This window comes from Carcharhinus amblyrhynchos, chromosome 21, assembly GCF_965287045.1.
Source record: "Carcharhinus amblyrhynchos chromosome 21, sCarAmb.v2.hapA, whole genome shotgun sequence".
In the NCBI taxonomy this organism is placed as follows: domain Eukaryota; kingdom Metazoa; phylum Chordata; class Chondrichthyes; order Carcharhiniformes; family Carcharhinidae; genus Carcharhinus; species Carcharhinus amblyrhynchos.
This window is the reverse complement of record NC_137344.1, coordinates 18,203,301-18,214,886: the sequence shown is the minus strand read 5'-3', so window position 1 is coordinate 18,214,886 and position 11,586 is coordinate 18,203,301. Positions and strand designations below refer to the sequence as shown.

Here is an 11,586-nt window from a genome sequence, read left to right as displayed (position 1 = left end):
ATATTGCACCTATCCCCAAAAAGTTGATGTTAAAGTGCAACGTGTTTTTAAGGTTGAATACTTTGTTCTTTGCAGAGCCCAAGGTAAAAAGCCACCCAATTGTTCAAAAGGGGGTCTGGCTGCTGCTCTTCTGACATGAAACCAGGTCCCTTTCTTGGTTCAGAGGGAAAACCTTCAGCAAAATGGATCCGCCAGTGTGTTTTACATTTAGGGAACGATTCAGCTTTTTCTTAAAAAAACTAACAGGAGAGTTATTAAGGAGAAAGACTGCAGCTGTGTGAAGTGTGTGCCAGGAGAGAAAAGGCTTTTTATTGTGAAGCCATTTGAAGGCTCGCATTTTAACTCTTCTGGCTGGGAATCCCTGGCCCCACAGTGTCTGCAGCTGCTGCCTGCCCTCGGCCTCCTCTTTCTCCCACACCTTGCCCGGCCCGGCTATTTCAAATTCATCTGACACTAAGGAGCTATTTAACTTGGCCAATCCACCTAACCCGCACATCTTTGGACTGTGAGAGGAAACCGGAGCACCCGGAGGAAACCAATGCAGACGGTGAAGATCCACACAGTTACACAAGGCCAGGGTTGAACGTAGGTCCCTGACACTATGAGACAGCCATGCTAATGACTGTGCCACCATGCCACCCTAGATTAAATATAAATAACATTTATATTATCACAACTTCTACAGGTTGCTACAAGAGTTAAACTGATTTCTCTGGTACTGTGTTTTCTAAAAGCATCTGTTGTTGTATATAATCTGTGTTAAAGCACTTCCACATGCAATTTTACCAACATACATAGTTTCCTGAAGGACTTTGGCCTTGTGTTGAAATGTATGTAACTCTCTTGCACTGAACACAGCATATATTTTGATCTCAGGGAGAATGTAAATATGATCGCTTTTTACTGTTATAATGATCGGAAATTCTTCCGTAATGTTTTCCGGATTGAACCATTTATTTGAGATTTATTCTCCCCGTGCCTGTGTGGGTTTCCTCCAGGTGCTCTGGTTTCTCCCATACTCCTAAAATGTGCAGGTTAGGTTGATTGGCCATGCTAAATTGATCCTTGTGTCAGGGGATTAGCAGGGTAAGCATGTGGGGTTACAGAATAGGGACTGGGTGGGATTGTGGTCAGGTGCAGACTCGATGGGCCGAATGGCCCTCTTCTGCAATGTAGTGACTCTGCACATGAATAAAGTATATTTTTGAAAATAAAAAAAATCTGTTGTTTTTCTTTAGGATTTGTTTTTTTTCTATTAACTCGATTAGCTTGTGACAATTGCGACATCCCCGACACTGCTGTTGAAACTGTGCCTACTGCTGCTGCCCTGTTGTAATCTTCAAAGTAAAAAGTCTGACAACACCAGGTTTTAGTCCAACCGATTTATTTGATAATAGATTTTAGATAATAAATAATTTTACAGAGATGCAAGAAAGCAGACAAGATACCAAAAGGACTACAGATGACGAGTCTATTATCAAATAAATCGGTTGGACTAAAACCTGGTGTTATCAGACTTTTTACTGTGTTTACGCCAGTCCAACGCGCACACACCCACATCGTAATCTTCAAAGACAAGTTTCGTTCCTCACTCCCAGGAAATCGAAAGTTGTGAGCTCAGCTGATACAGGTTAGGGGTCGCCTCCAAATCTCCCCCTATCCACAATTTGCTGCATCCTAAATTCCAAAAAGTATTCCTGAGGATATGAGTTAGCGCTGATGGGATGTGATTTGCGTTACATTCTGACTGTATAAAGCATCCGCAGAGCTGATATGTACAAATAGTTCCTTTCGTTTCTCAAACTCCGCATCATATGGCGACGCCTCCCAATCATTATCCCGCCCCTCTGCGCAGTAATTGGTGAAGGTTGCAGAGCTTGCCCTCCTTGTGGTCAAATCCTGTGCCAGTCAAATAGAATGATCCAGTTTCACCAAAACAAGGGAAGCTGGTTTACCGGTGACATTAAGCCAGAAAAGTGGCAAAGCGCCGCGCTGGCTACATTCTGTACCTCAGCCTCGGAGAGAGTGAGTTGTTAAATAATTGCAACTATTCCAGTTCATCAACAGTCAGTGAGTAAAATGTTATTGATCTGTTTTGTTTTGTCCAATGCGTTATTCCTTAACAAACCGTGAATGCATCTTTCCTGGTGAGTTGGGAAGAGGGTAAAATAGGAAGAAACCGTCAGACGCACCTTATTGCAAAGGTTGGAGGATAGAATCCCTACAGTGCAGAAGGAGGCCATTCAGTCCATTGGGTCTGTACTCCTTGGAGTTTAGAAGGATGAGGGGGGATCTTATAGAGACGTATAAGATAATGAAGGGGATGGATAAGGTGGAGGTAGAGAGATTCTTCCTGCTTAGAAAGGATAGCAGAACTAGAGGGCACAGCCTCAAGGTAAGGTTGGTGGGGGGGGGGGGGTGCAGTTTAGATCGGAGTTGAGGAGGAAATTCTTCACTCAAAGGGTGGTGAATCTCTGAAATTCTCTGCCCATGGAAGTGGTGGAGGCTACCTCACTAAATATATTTAAGTCACGGGTAGATAGGTTTTTGATAGACAAGGGAATTAAGGCTTATGGGTTATATAGATGATCTGGAGGAGGGAACCGAGTGTATGGTGTCGAAATTTGCTGATGACACCAAGATTGGTGGAACGGCAAATTGCGTGGAGGGTGTGGAGAGTCTGCAGAAGGATCTAGATAGGCTGGGCGAATGGGCCAGGAAATGGCAAATGGAATTTAATGTTGGCGAGTGCGAGGTGGTCCACTTTGGTAGGAATAATGGTAGGAAGGACTATTACTTATGTGGCGAAAAACTGCAGCAGGCGACGGTGCAGAGGGACCTCGGGGTCCTTGTGCATGAGTCGCAAAAACCCAGCCTGCAGGTGCAGCAGGTGGTCAGGAAGGCATATGGGATGCTGGCCTTCATAGCGAGGGGGATTGAATATAAAAGTAGGGAGGTCTTGCTGCGGCTGTATAGGGCATTGGTGAGGCTGCAGCTGGAGTACTGTGTGCAGTTTTGGTCGCCGTACTTATGCAAGGATATTTTGGCCTTGGAGGGAGTGCAGAGGAGGTTTACTAGGCTGATACCGGAGTTGAGGGGGTTGAGCTATGAGGAGAGGCTGAATAAGCTAGGCTTGTACTCGTTAGAGTTTAGAAGAATGAGGGGAGATCTCATTGAGACGTAAAAGATGATGAATGGGATGGATAGGATAGAGGTGGAGAGACTCTTCCCACTCAGAAAGGACAGTAGGACTAGGGGGCACAGCCTCAAGATAAAGGGGGGGCGGTTTAGAACGGAGTTGAGGAGGAACTTCTTCACTCAAAGGGTGGTGAATCTCTGGAATTCTCTGCCCGTTCAGGTGGTGGAGGCTGCCTCACTAAATATTTTTAAGACGCGGGTTGATGGGTTTTTGATAAGCGAGGGGATTAAGGGTTATGGGGAGAAGGCGGGAATGTGGAACTGAGCCACGACAGATCAGCCATGATCTTATTGAATGGCGGGGCAGGCTCGAAGGGCTAGATGGCCTACTCCTGCTCCTATTTCTTATGTTCTTAAGTGGAACTGATCCACTTCCGATCAGCCATGATCTTACTGAATGGCGGGGCAGGCTCGAGGGTCTAGATGGCCTACTCCTGCTCCTATTTCTTATGTTCTTATGTTCCATCAAGCTTGCACTGCCTCACCCCCAGGTTTACCCCGTAACCCCAGGTATTACCCCCTAACCTATATACCTTGGGACACAAAGGGGCAATTTAGCACGGCCAATTGACCTAACCTACAGACTTCGGACACTAAGGGACAATTTAGCATGGCCAATCCACCTACCTGCACATCTTTGGACTGGGCGAGGAAACTGGAAGATGTGGAGGAAGCCCACGCAGACATGGGCGAATGCGTAAACTCCATGCAGACAGTCACCCAAAGCTGGAATCGAACCTGGGTCCCTGGTGCTATGAGGCAGCAATGCCAACCACTTGTGGAAGAACTTTTAGACAGAAGGAAGTTGATTTAAAACAGTGCATTTAAAGTAAAAATCATTGCTGGATCTGTGGGGTGATGCATTAAAGAATTCCCAATGTTTCTTAAACATGTCAGAATGGGCAGCTCGGTTTGTTTTTCAGTGTGTCAATGGCATGGCACTGTCTCAAAATACCAGAGTACAGATCCTATCACATTTGTGGTTCATTTCCACAGGGGATTTCGAATTGGCGGCATGGTGGTGCAGTGGCTAGCACTGCTGCCTTACAGCACCAGGGGTCCAGGTTCAATTCCAGCCTCGAGTGACTGTGTGGAGTTTGCACAATTAGTTTGTGTGGGTTAGGTCAATTGGTCTTACTAAATTGACCCCATTGTCAGGAGATTAACAGGGTAAATGAGGGTTACAGGAATAGGGTCTGGGTGGGATTGTGATTGCTACAAACCTGATGGGCTGAATAGCCTCCTTCTACATTGTGATTCTATGAATTTATGAATTCAGAAAGGTGCAGCTGAATCAAAGTTTCCTGCATTGGCTGGCGGGGAGGAGAAGGGTTAAATGGAAGCATCTGTCACTATAATTTCACACTTATTCATAATGCACCTCTTGGGGCTGCTCCACAGGGACACAAATATGAGCTTTAAAATAAGATAAAAACAGAAAGTATTGGAAAAACTCAGTACATCTGGTAACATCTGCGTGGAAAGAAAAAAACAGAGTTCTGAGTCATGATTCCTTTGGAATTGAAATTCTGAAGGAGGGTCACACTGGACCCGAAACATTAACTCTGTTTCTCTTTTCACAGCTGCTGTCAGACCTGCTGAGTACTTCCTGCACTTTATTTCCGGTATCCACTGTATTTTGCTTTGTATTTAGTCTTTGAGAGAAAGTGTTCGTGCACCCTGTTTGGCTGGTGTATGTTACACAATGCAGAATCTAATTTAAAACAGGGGGAGAAGATTTACGATACACAAGCTAAATTCAGGCCTCTGGTACTCATCATGAAAACACAGGCATGTTTGTGGTATTAAACTTCCACTTAATTGCCCAGGGACCCATTGTATGCAGAGAGCTGCAGTTCCCCAGTAAATCCATATTCAAAGCTGGCACGAATTGAGTTCCCGGTAACAAGAGATGCATGGATTTACTGAAACTTTCACTTTCATTTTCTGTGTCAAAACTAAACACCCATTTTGAGGAATCTGATAGCAATCAGTTTGTTTGAGATAATGCCAGTTACTTGTACATCTTTGATACAAAATACTGCACAAGCTGGAAATCAAAAATGAAACAGAAAATACTAGAAATACTCACCAGTTCAGGTATCTATGAAGAGGAAAACAACATTCAGTTTTTGTCAAATAACAAACCTTGACAGCTACCTTGACAAACGTCCTCCCACTCCAAAGATTGTATTGTGTGTTCCCAGTTTCTGCACCTCTATCCCATCTATTCTGACAACACTGTCCACACTGGTGCTTCCAATATGTTTTCTTTTTGCCCTGACTAATGATTTTATTCCACCATAGTTGTCAGGAGTTTTTCCTACACTTGCATTTGTAGAAAGACGGCATGGACAGTTGGGCTGAAGGGCATGTTTCCATGCTGTAGATCTCTATGACTATGACCATTCTTCAGAACTGGGGCAGTCAGTGATGTAACTGGTTTTAGGCAAGTATAGATTCAGGAGCACAGTGTTGTGGCACAATAGGTAATACACCCTGCCTCTGACCCAAGAGCTCTGGGTTCAAATCCCTCTCAAGGGGCCAAGGAAGATGCATTCAGAACATGGTCCAACAAGCTGAGGATCGATTGGTAAATCCTTCCAATATACCCCAATGGCAGGCAGTAAAAGTGAGAGATTCTGGTCATCTACATGATAGAAACAAAATTGAAGTCTTTGCAATCCACAGCTCCGATCCATATATAGATGAAGGTTTTCACAGTAACCTGATTCTTTAGACAGTTGGTTGAGTGGGCTGGAATCAGATTGATGCTAACAGCAGGGGGTTCACTCTCTGTTCTGGCTGGTGTGCATTGGGGATCTGCCTCCTTGCTCTACCCGCAGTCTGACCCACAGTGCCATGACCTGCCTCTGGGCAGAGGTGTGTTTGGTAATGGCATCAGCTAGGGGTGGCAGACATGAGGGAGGATAATCTGTTGAGTCCTTATCCCATCTTATTGCGATCTTGGGAGGATGATGCAAGTGTAGGAAAAACCCCTGACAACTATGGTGGAATGAAATCATTGGTCAGAGTAAAAAGAAGACATATTGGAAGCACTGGTATGAAGAGTGCTGTCAGAATAGATGTAATAGAGGTGCAGAAACTGGGATCACACAGTACAATCTTTGGAGTGGGATGAAGTTTGTCAAGGTAGCTGTGGGAGCCAACAGGCTTAGTAGAACCAGTGTGCTTGCAAACTTAGTGTCATATTTGACCCAAGAGGAGCTTCTAACCATATATCTGTGGCATCATTAAGACCTCCATTTCCACTGACGCAGCACTATCCAACTCACTCCTGCCTCAGCACATCTGTTGCTGAAACCATGCCATTGTTTAATCTAGACTTGACTAATCTACAGCATTCGTAGTGGCCTTGTCTGTTTTCCCATATGTAAACCTGAAGTCATGAAAGATTCTGCTCACATCAAGTCCTATTCATCCATCACCCCTGTACACAATAACTTACTTTGGCTCTCTGTTAAAACATTGCCATAGTTTAAAATTGAAATTCTGTTTTTAAAATTCCCCCACGCTTTCCATCTCATAGAATCAGAAAATCCCTACAGTCCAGCAAGAGGCCATTTGGCCTATTGGCTCTGCACTGACTCCCCAACAGAGCATCTTAGCCAGGCCCACTATTACCACATGCATTTAACCCATGTATTTACCCCACAAATCCTACTAACCTACACATCTTTGGATGATATGAGGCAACTTAACATGGCTAATCTTTGGACTCTGGGAGGAAACCGGAGCACCTGAAGGCAACTCACGCAGACATGGGAAGAATGTCTCTGTGAAGTTTGCACAATCAGTCAAGGCCGGAATCGAACCCAGATCCCTGGCACTGTGAGGCAGCAGTGCTAACCCCTGTGCCACCGTGCTTGTAATCTCCCCCAGTCCTAGGGCGGCACAGTAGCACTTTTGCTTCAGAGTGCCAGGGACCTGGGTTCAATTCCCAACTTGGGTCACTGTCTATGTGGAAGCTGCATGTTCTCCCTGTGTCTGTGTGCGTTTCCTCTGCATGCTCCAGCTTCATCTCCATTCTGAAAGACATGCTGATTAGGTGCATTGACCTGAACAGGCGCCAGACTGTGGCAACTAGGGGAGTTTGTAACTTCATTGCAATGTTAATGTAAGCCTTGTGACAAATAAGTAAGTAAACTTTTTACATCTGTCCAATGTATTTGCAGTCCATCCAACTCAGCCTTCTGGAACATCCCTGATTTTAATCAATCTACCATTACATTTAGCTACCTAAGCTCTGGAATAATCTCCCAAAAACTCCCCACCATTCTACTAGCTCTCCTTCAGAGAGAGTACAGAAAAGGTTTGCCAGGTGTTGCCTGGTATGGAGGGTATTAGCTAGGAGGAGAGCTTGAACAAACTGGGATTGTTCTCCCTGGAAAGACAGAGGCTGAGAGGGCGGCCTGATAGAAGTTTATAAAATTATGAGGGGCATAGATAGGGTGAATGGTTGGAAGATTTTTCCCAGGGCATGAATGACAATTACAAGGGGATGCAAGTTCACGGTAAGGGAGGAAAGAATCAGTTGAGATTTGCGGGGCAAGTTTTTTACACAGACAGTGGGGAGGCCTGGGAACACTGCCAAGTGAGGTGGTTGAGGCAGACAGGCTAGCGACATTTAAGACTTAATTGGATAGACACATGAACAGGTGGGCAATAGAGGGTTACGGGTGGTTGAACTAGATAGGACAACGTGATCGGTGCAGGCTTGGAGGGCCGAAGGGCCTGTTCCTGTGCTGTATTGTTTTTTATTCATTTAAGATACTCCTTAAAACCAGCTTCTTTGACCAAGGTTTTTGTCACTTGTCCCTAATATTTCCTTACAATGCTCAGTGTTACATCTTGTTTTGTAATGTTCCTGCAAAGCTCTTTGGCATATTTTATCACCTTAAAGATGACAAATAGAAGTTGTTATTGCAGCTGCTGAGTGAGTGCAATTTTTTTCTGTGCCTCTGATATTGCCTAACAGGATTGTGGATGGGAATTATATTATCTTTACTTTGTTACTTTGAGCATTGCTAATGGGTTTCAGAAAGGACATATTTAAATTATGCCATCATCCTAAACTCTCTGCAGTGTGCATCAGGAGGTATGGGTGAGGAATGAAGACTCATCCAGATTTGAAACGTTAGCTCTATTGTCTCTCCGCAGATGCTGTCCAGCCTGCTAAGATTTCCCAGCATTTTCTATTTTCGTTTCAGATTCCGACATGCGCAGTAATTTGCTTTTAATGGGTGTTCTTTTTGGTATGTCTTTTCCTCCTTGCTTTTGACCTTTGCAGAAAGCAGTGGCACTGCTCAGTGAGACTTGGAGCTCGCTGTGTGAGGAAATCACAAGGAGGAATTTAATAATGTAGCTGCTGTTTACTAATGAGTGAATCACACCGTGTAAAAGAATTTAATTCGGAGAATTAAAATTCAAATTACTTACTTGCATCACAAGGCTCCCCATTCTAACACTTTGATCTAAAGCCTGTGATATTCCTGTAAATGTGAATATGTGTCATTTACTTTGTTTGTTCTTGTATTTTTATGCTGTAAAATTAATTTCTTGAAGAAATCAGTTTTTAACATTCAAATTTGCATTAATTGTCAGGTCATTATTATTAATTGTGCCTTGAGGTTGATGCTTATCACGGTTGGAGTTCTGTCGTAGTTTACAAGAGAAGGGAGTCGGCTGCTTGAAGAACTGATTTCAGTTCTGGATTGCGATTGTTTCCATGCTTAAAATGACAAATGCATCAGAGATCATCGATCAGATTTCTTCTTTTATAGAATCATAGTATCCCTACTGTGGAGAAGGAGGCCGTTTGGTCCATCGAGCCTGTACTGACAATAATCCCACCCAGGTCCTATCCCCGTAACTTCACACATTTACCCTTCTAGTCTCCCTGAAACTAACAGGCAATTTAGCATGTCCAATGCACCTAATCAGCACATCTTTTGGACCGTGGGAGGAAACCGGAGCACCAGAGGAAACCCACACAGACATGGGGAGATTGCGCAAACTCCACACAGGCAGTGACCTGAGGCCAGAATTGAACGCAGACCCCTGGAGCTGTGAAGCAACACTGTTGACTACTGTGCCACCCTTATGTTTAACATCTAGGTTCAAATTTGCTTCCTCATAATTCCATATGTATAACTTGATATCTAGTTCCTATTAATGGTAGCATCAGGTTGTCATTTGAAAAAAAAATCCTTTGAAAAAACAAGGCATGTTTGTTTGACCTGGATCCAATTCCATTTTTGCAGTGTTAATGTAAGCCTACTTGTGACACTGATAAATAAATTTACACTTCTGCATATGTAGAATGCATCAGCACAGACAGAAGTGAAAACATATCAAAACAATCCCACGGGGATTGCAATGCATTTTGTAGGAGAACTTGGAGTAAAGTGATCTTGGGGCACTGGTGGCCATTACTAAGTCTATTTTTCTCCTTGCCTGACATTCGCTCTTAAGCATTTTGTAGCAGGTTAAACTGGCTAGCAACCAACAGTCGAGGTACTGGTTGATAATGCCTCCCCAGCCTGAAGCCTGTTATAGCACCTTCAACAAAGGGCCAGGATGGATGAAGGCAGCAGATACCTGGGAACACCACCACCTGGAAGATCCCCCTCAAGCCACGTGCCACCCTCACTTGGAACTGCATTACTCGTCCTTTACTGTGGCCGGAACTCCCTCCCGAACAGCAGAGTGGGTGTATCAACACTACATGAGGCACAGTGGTTTAAGAAGGCAGCCCACTATTACCTTCTCAAAGGGAATTAAGGATGGGTGATCCCTCATCAGTGAAGGCCATATCCCTTGAATGACTATAAGAAAGTGCTGTGACTAAAATAATCTGATCAAAACTGGGATGGACCTGATGTTTATCACAACTCTGTGAAGTGAATTTAATCACTGAGCAATCTGCATAGGTCTGTCTTATTTTGAAATATAGCTTATGTTGATGTAGTGCATTATTTAGCCTTCCCAATTCGGTTGATTTGGTTTCTCAGTAAAATATTGTTAGTGGTCCCCATATTTGTTCAAATTATTCATGGCTCAGTTGCAATCTTCTCTCTCTGAGAAGTCCAGAGAAGCTTACCCTCTTGTCTCCTTCAGGGCAGCATGGTGGCACAGTGGTTAGCGCTACTGTCTCACAGCGCCAGGGACCCGGGTTCAATTCCCGGCTTGGATCACTGTCTGGTGGAGTTTGCACGTTCTCCCCATGTCTGCATTGGTTTCCTCTGGGTGCTCCCATTTCCTCCCACATCCAAAGATGTGCGGGTTAGATGGATTGGCCATGCTAAATTGCCCGTTAATGTCAGGGGGACCAACTCGGGCAAACACATGGGGTTATGGGGATAGGGCCTGGGTGTGACTGTGGTTGGTGCAGAGTCGAAAGGCTGAATGGCCTCCTTCTGCACTGTAAGACTCTATGGTTTCTTTGATTTTATTCACTTGTCCATGCCTAACCAATCTTTCTTCTATAAACTCCTTGAATGTGTTTCCCAGCTTACCCGATAAGAAGTCTCACAACACCAGATTAAAGTCCAATAGGTTTATTTGGCAGTGCTAGCATCTCCACATCATGCCTTTCCAAAACATTCTGTCTCTGAATCTTTTCAGTCCAGCTTCCACTTCGTTCATTTATTTGATAGAGGCTTGGCCAAAGTTTGCAAATGATGTTGTCTGTAATAGTGACATTGTTTTCTTCCACCCTCTTCCCCTCCATCGTTTTTGATGTGGTTGACGAGAACACCCTTCCCCATGGGATTGTCTTGATATGTTTTCACATCTGTCTGTGCTGATGCATTCTACATGTGCGGAAGTATAAATTTATTTATCAGTGTCACAAGTAGGCTTACATTAACACTGCACCGAAGTTACTGTGAAAATCCCCTAGTCCCCGCACTTGTTCAGATAGCCTGAGTGAGAATTTAGCATGGCCAATCCACCTAACCAGCGCATCTTTCAGACTGTGGGAGGAAACCGGAGCACCCGGAGAAAACCCATGCAGACATGGGGAATGTGTGTCGACTCTGCACACAGTGACCCAGGAATCAAATCCGGGTGCCTGGCAGTGTGGGGCAGCAGTGCTGACCATTGTGCCTCCATGCTTCTTTTCTCACTCCAGCACACTTGATTTTAAAGTTCTCCCAAGATATATCCTTGACCCTTTCTCTTTTCTATCTACATGCTGCCCATTGTTGACATATCCATATTCATGGGGTCAGCTTCCACCTGTATGCTGATGATCCCTAGCTTTAATTCTTTATTACAAGCCAGGATGTGCTGTCAGACTGCTTGTCATGGATGAATAAGGATTTCCATTACCCGAGCATCAGGAAGACCATAAACATAACTTTC

At 44.3% G+C, this 11,586-nt stretch overlaps 1 protein-coding gene across 1 annotated transcript in view; it reads left to right on the top strand.

The window, feature by feature from the left end:
* The first annotated feature begins 1,987 nt into the window (after nucleotides 1–1,987).
* Nucleotides 1,988–11,586, top strand: part of LOC145356666 (E3 ubiquitin-protein ligase rnf213-alpha-like) — a 164,179-nt gene continuing 154,580 nt past the window's right edge. The window contains exon 1 of the mRNA XM_080209532.1: nucleotides 1,988–2,070. The gene's annotated coding sequence lies outside the window, so the exon portion shown is untranslated. The remainder of the gene's footprint in view (nucleotides 2,071–11,586) is intronic.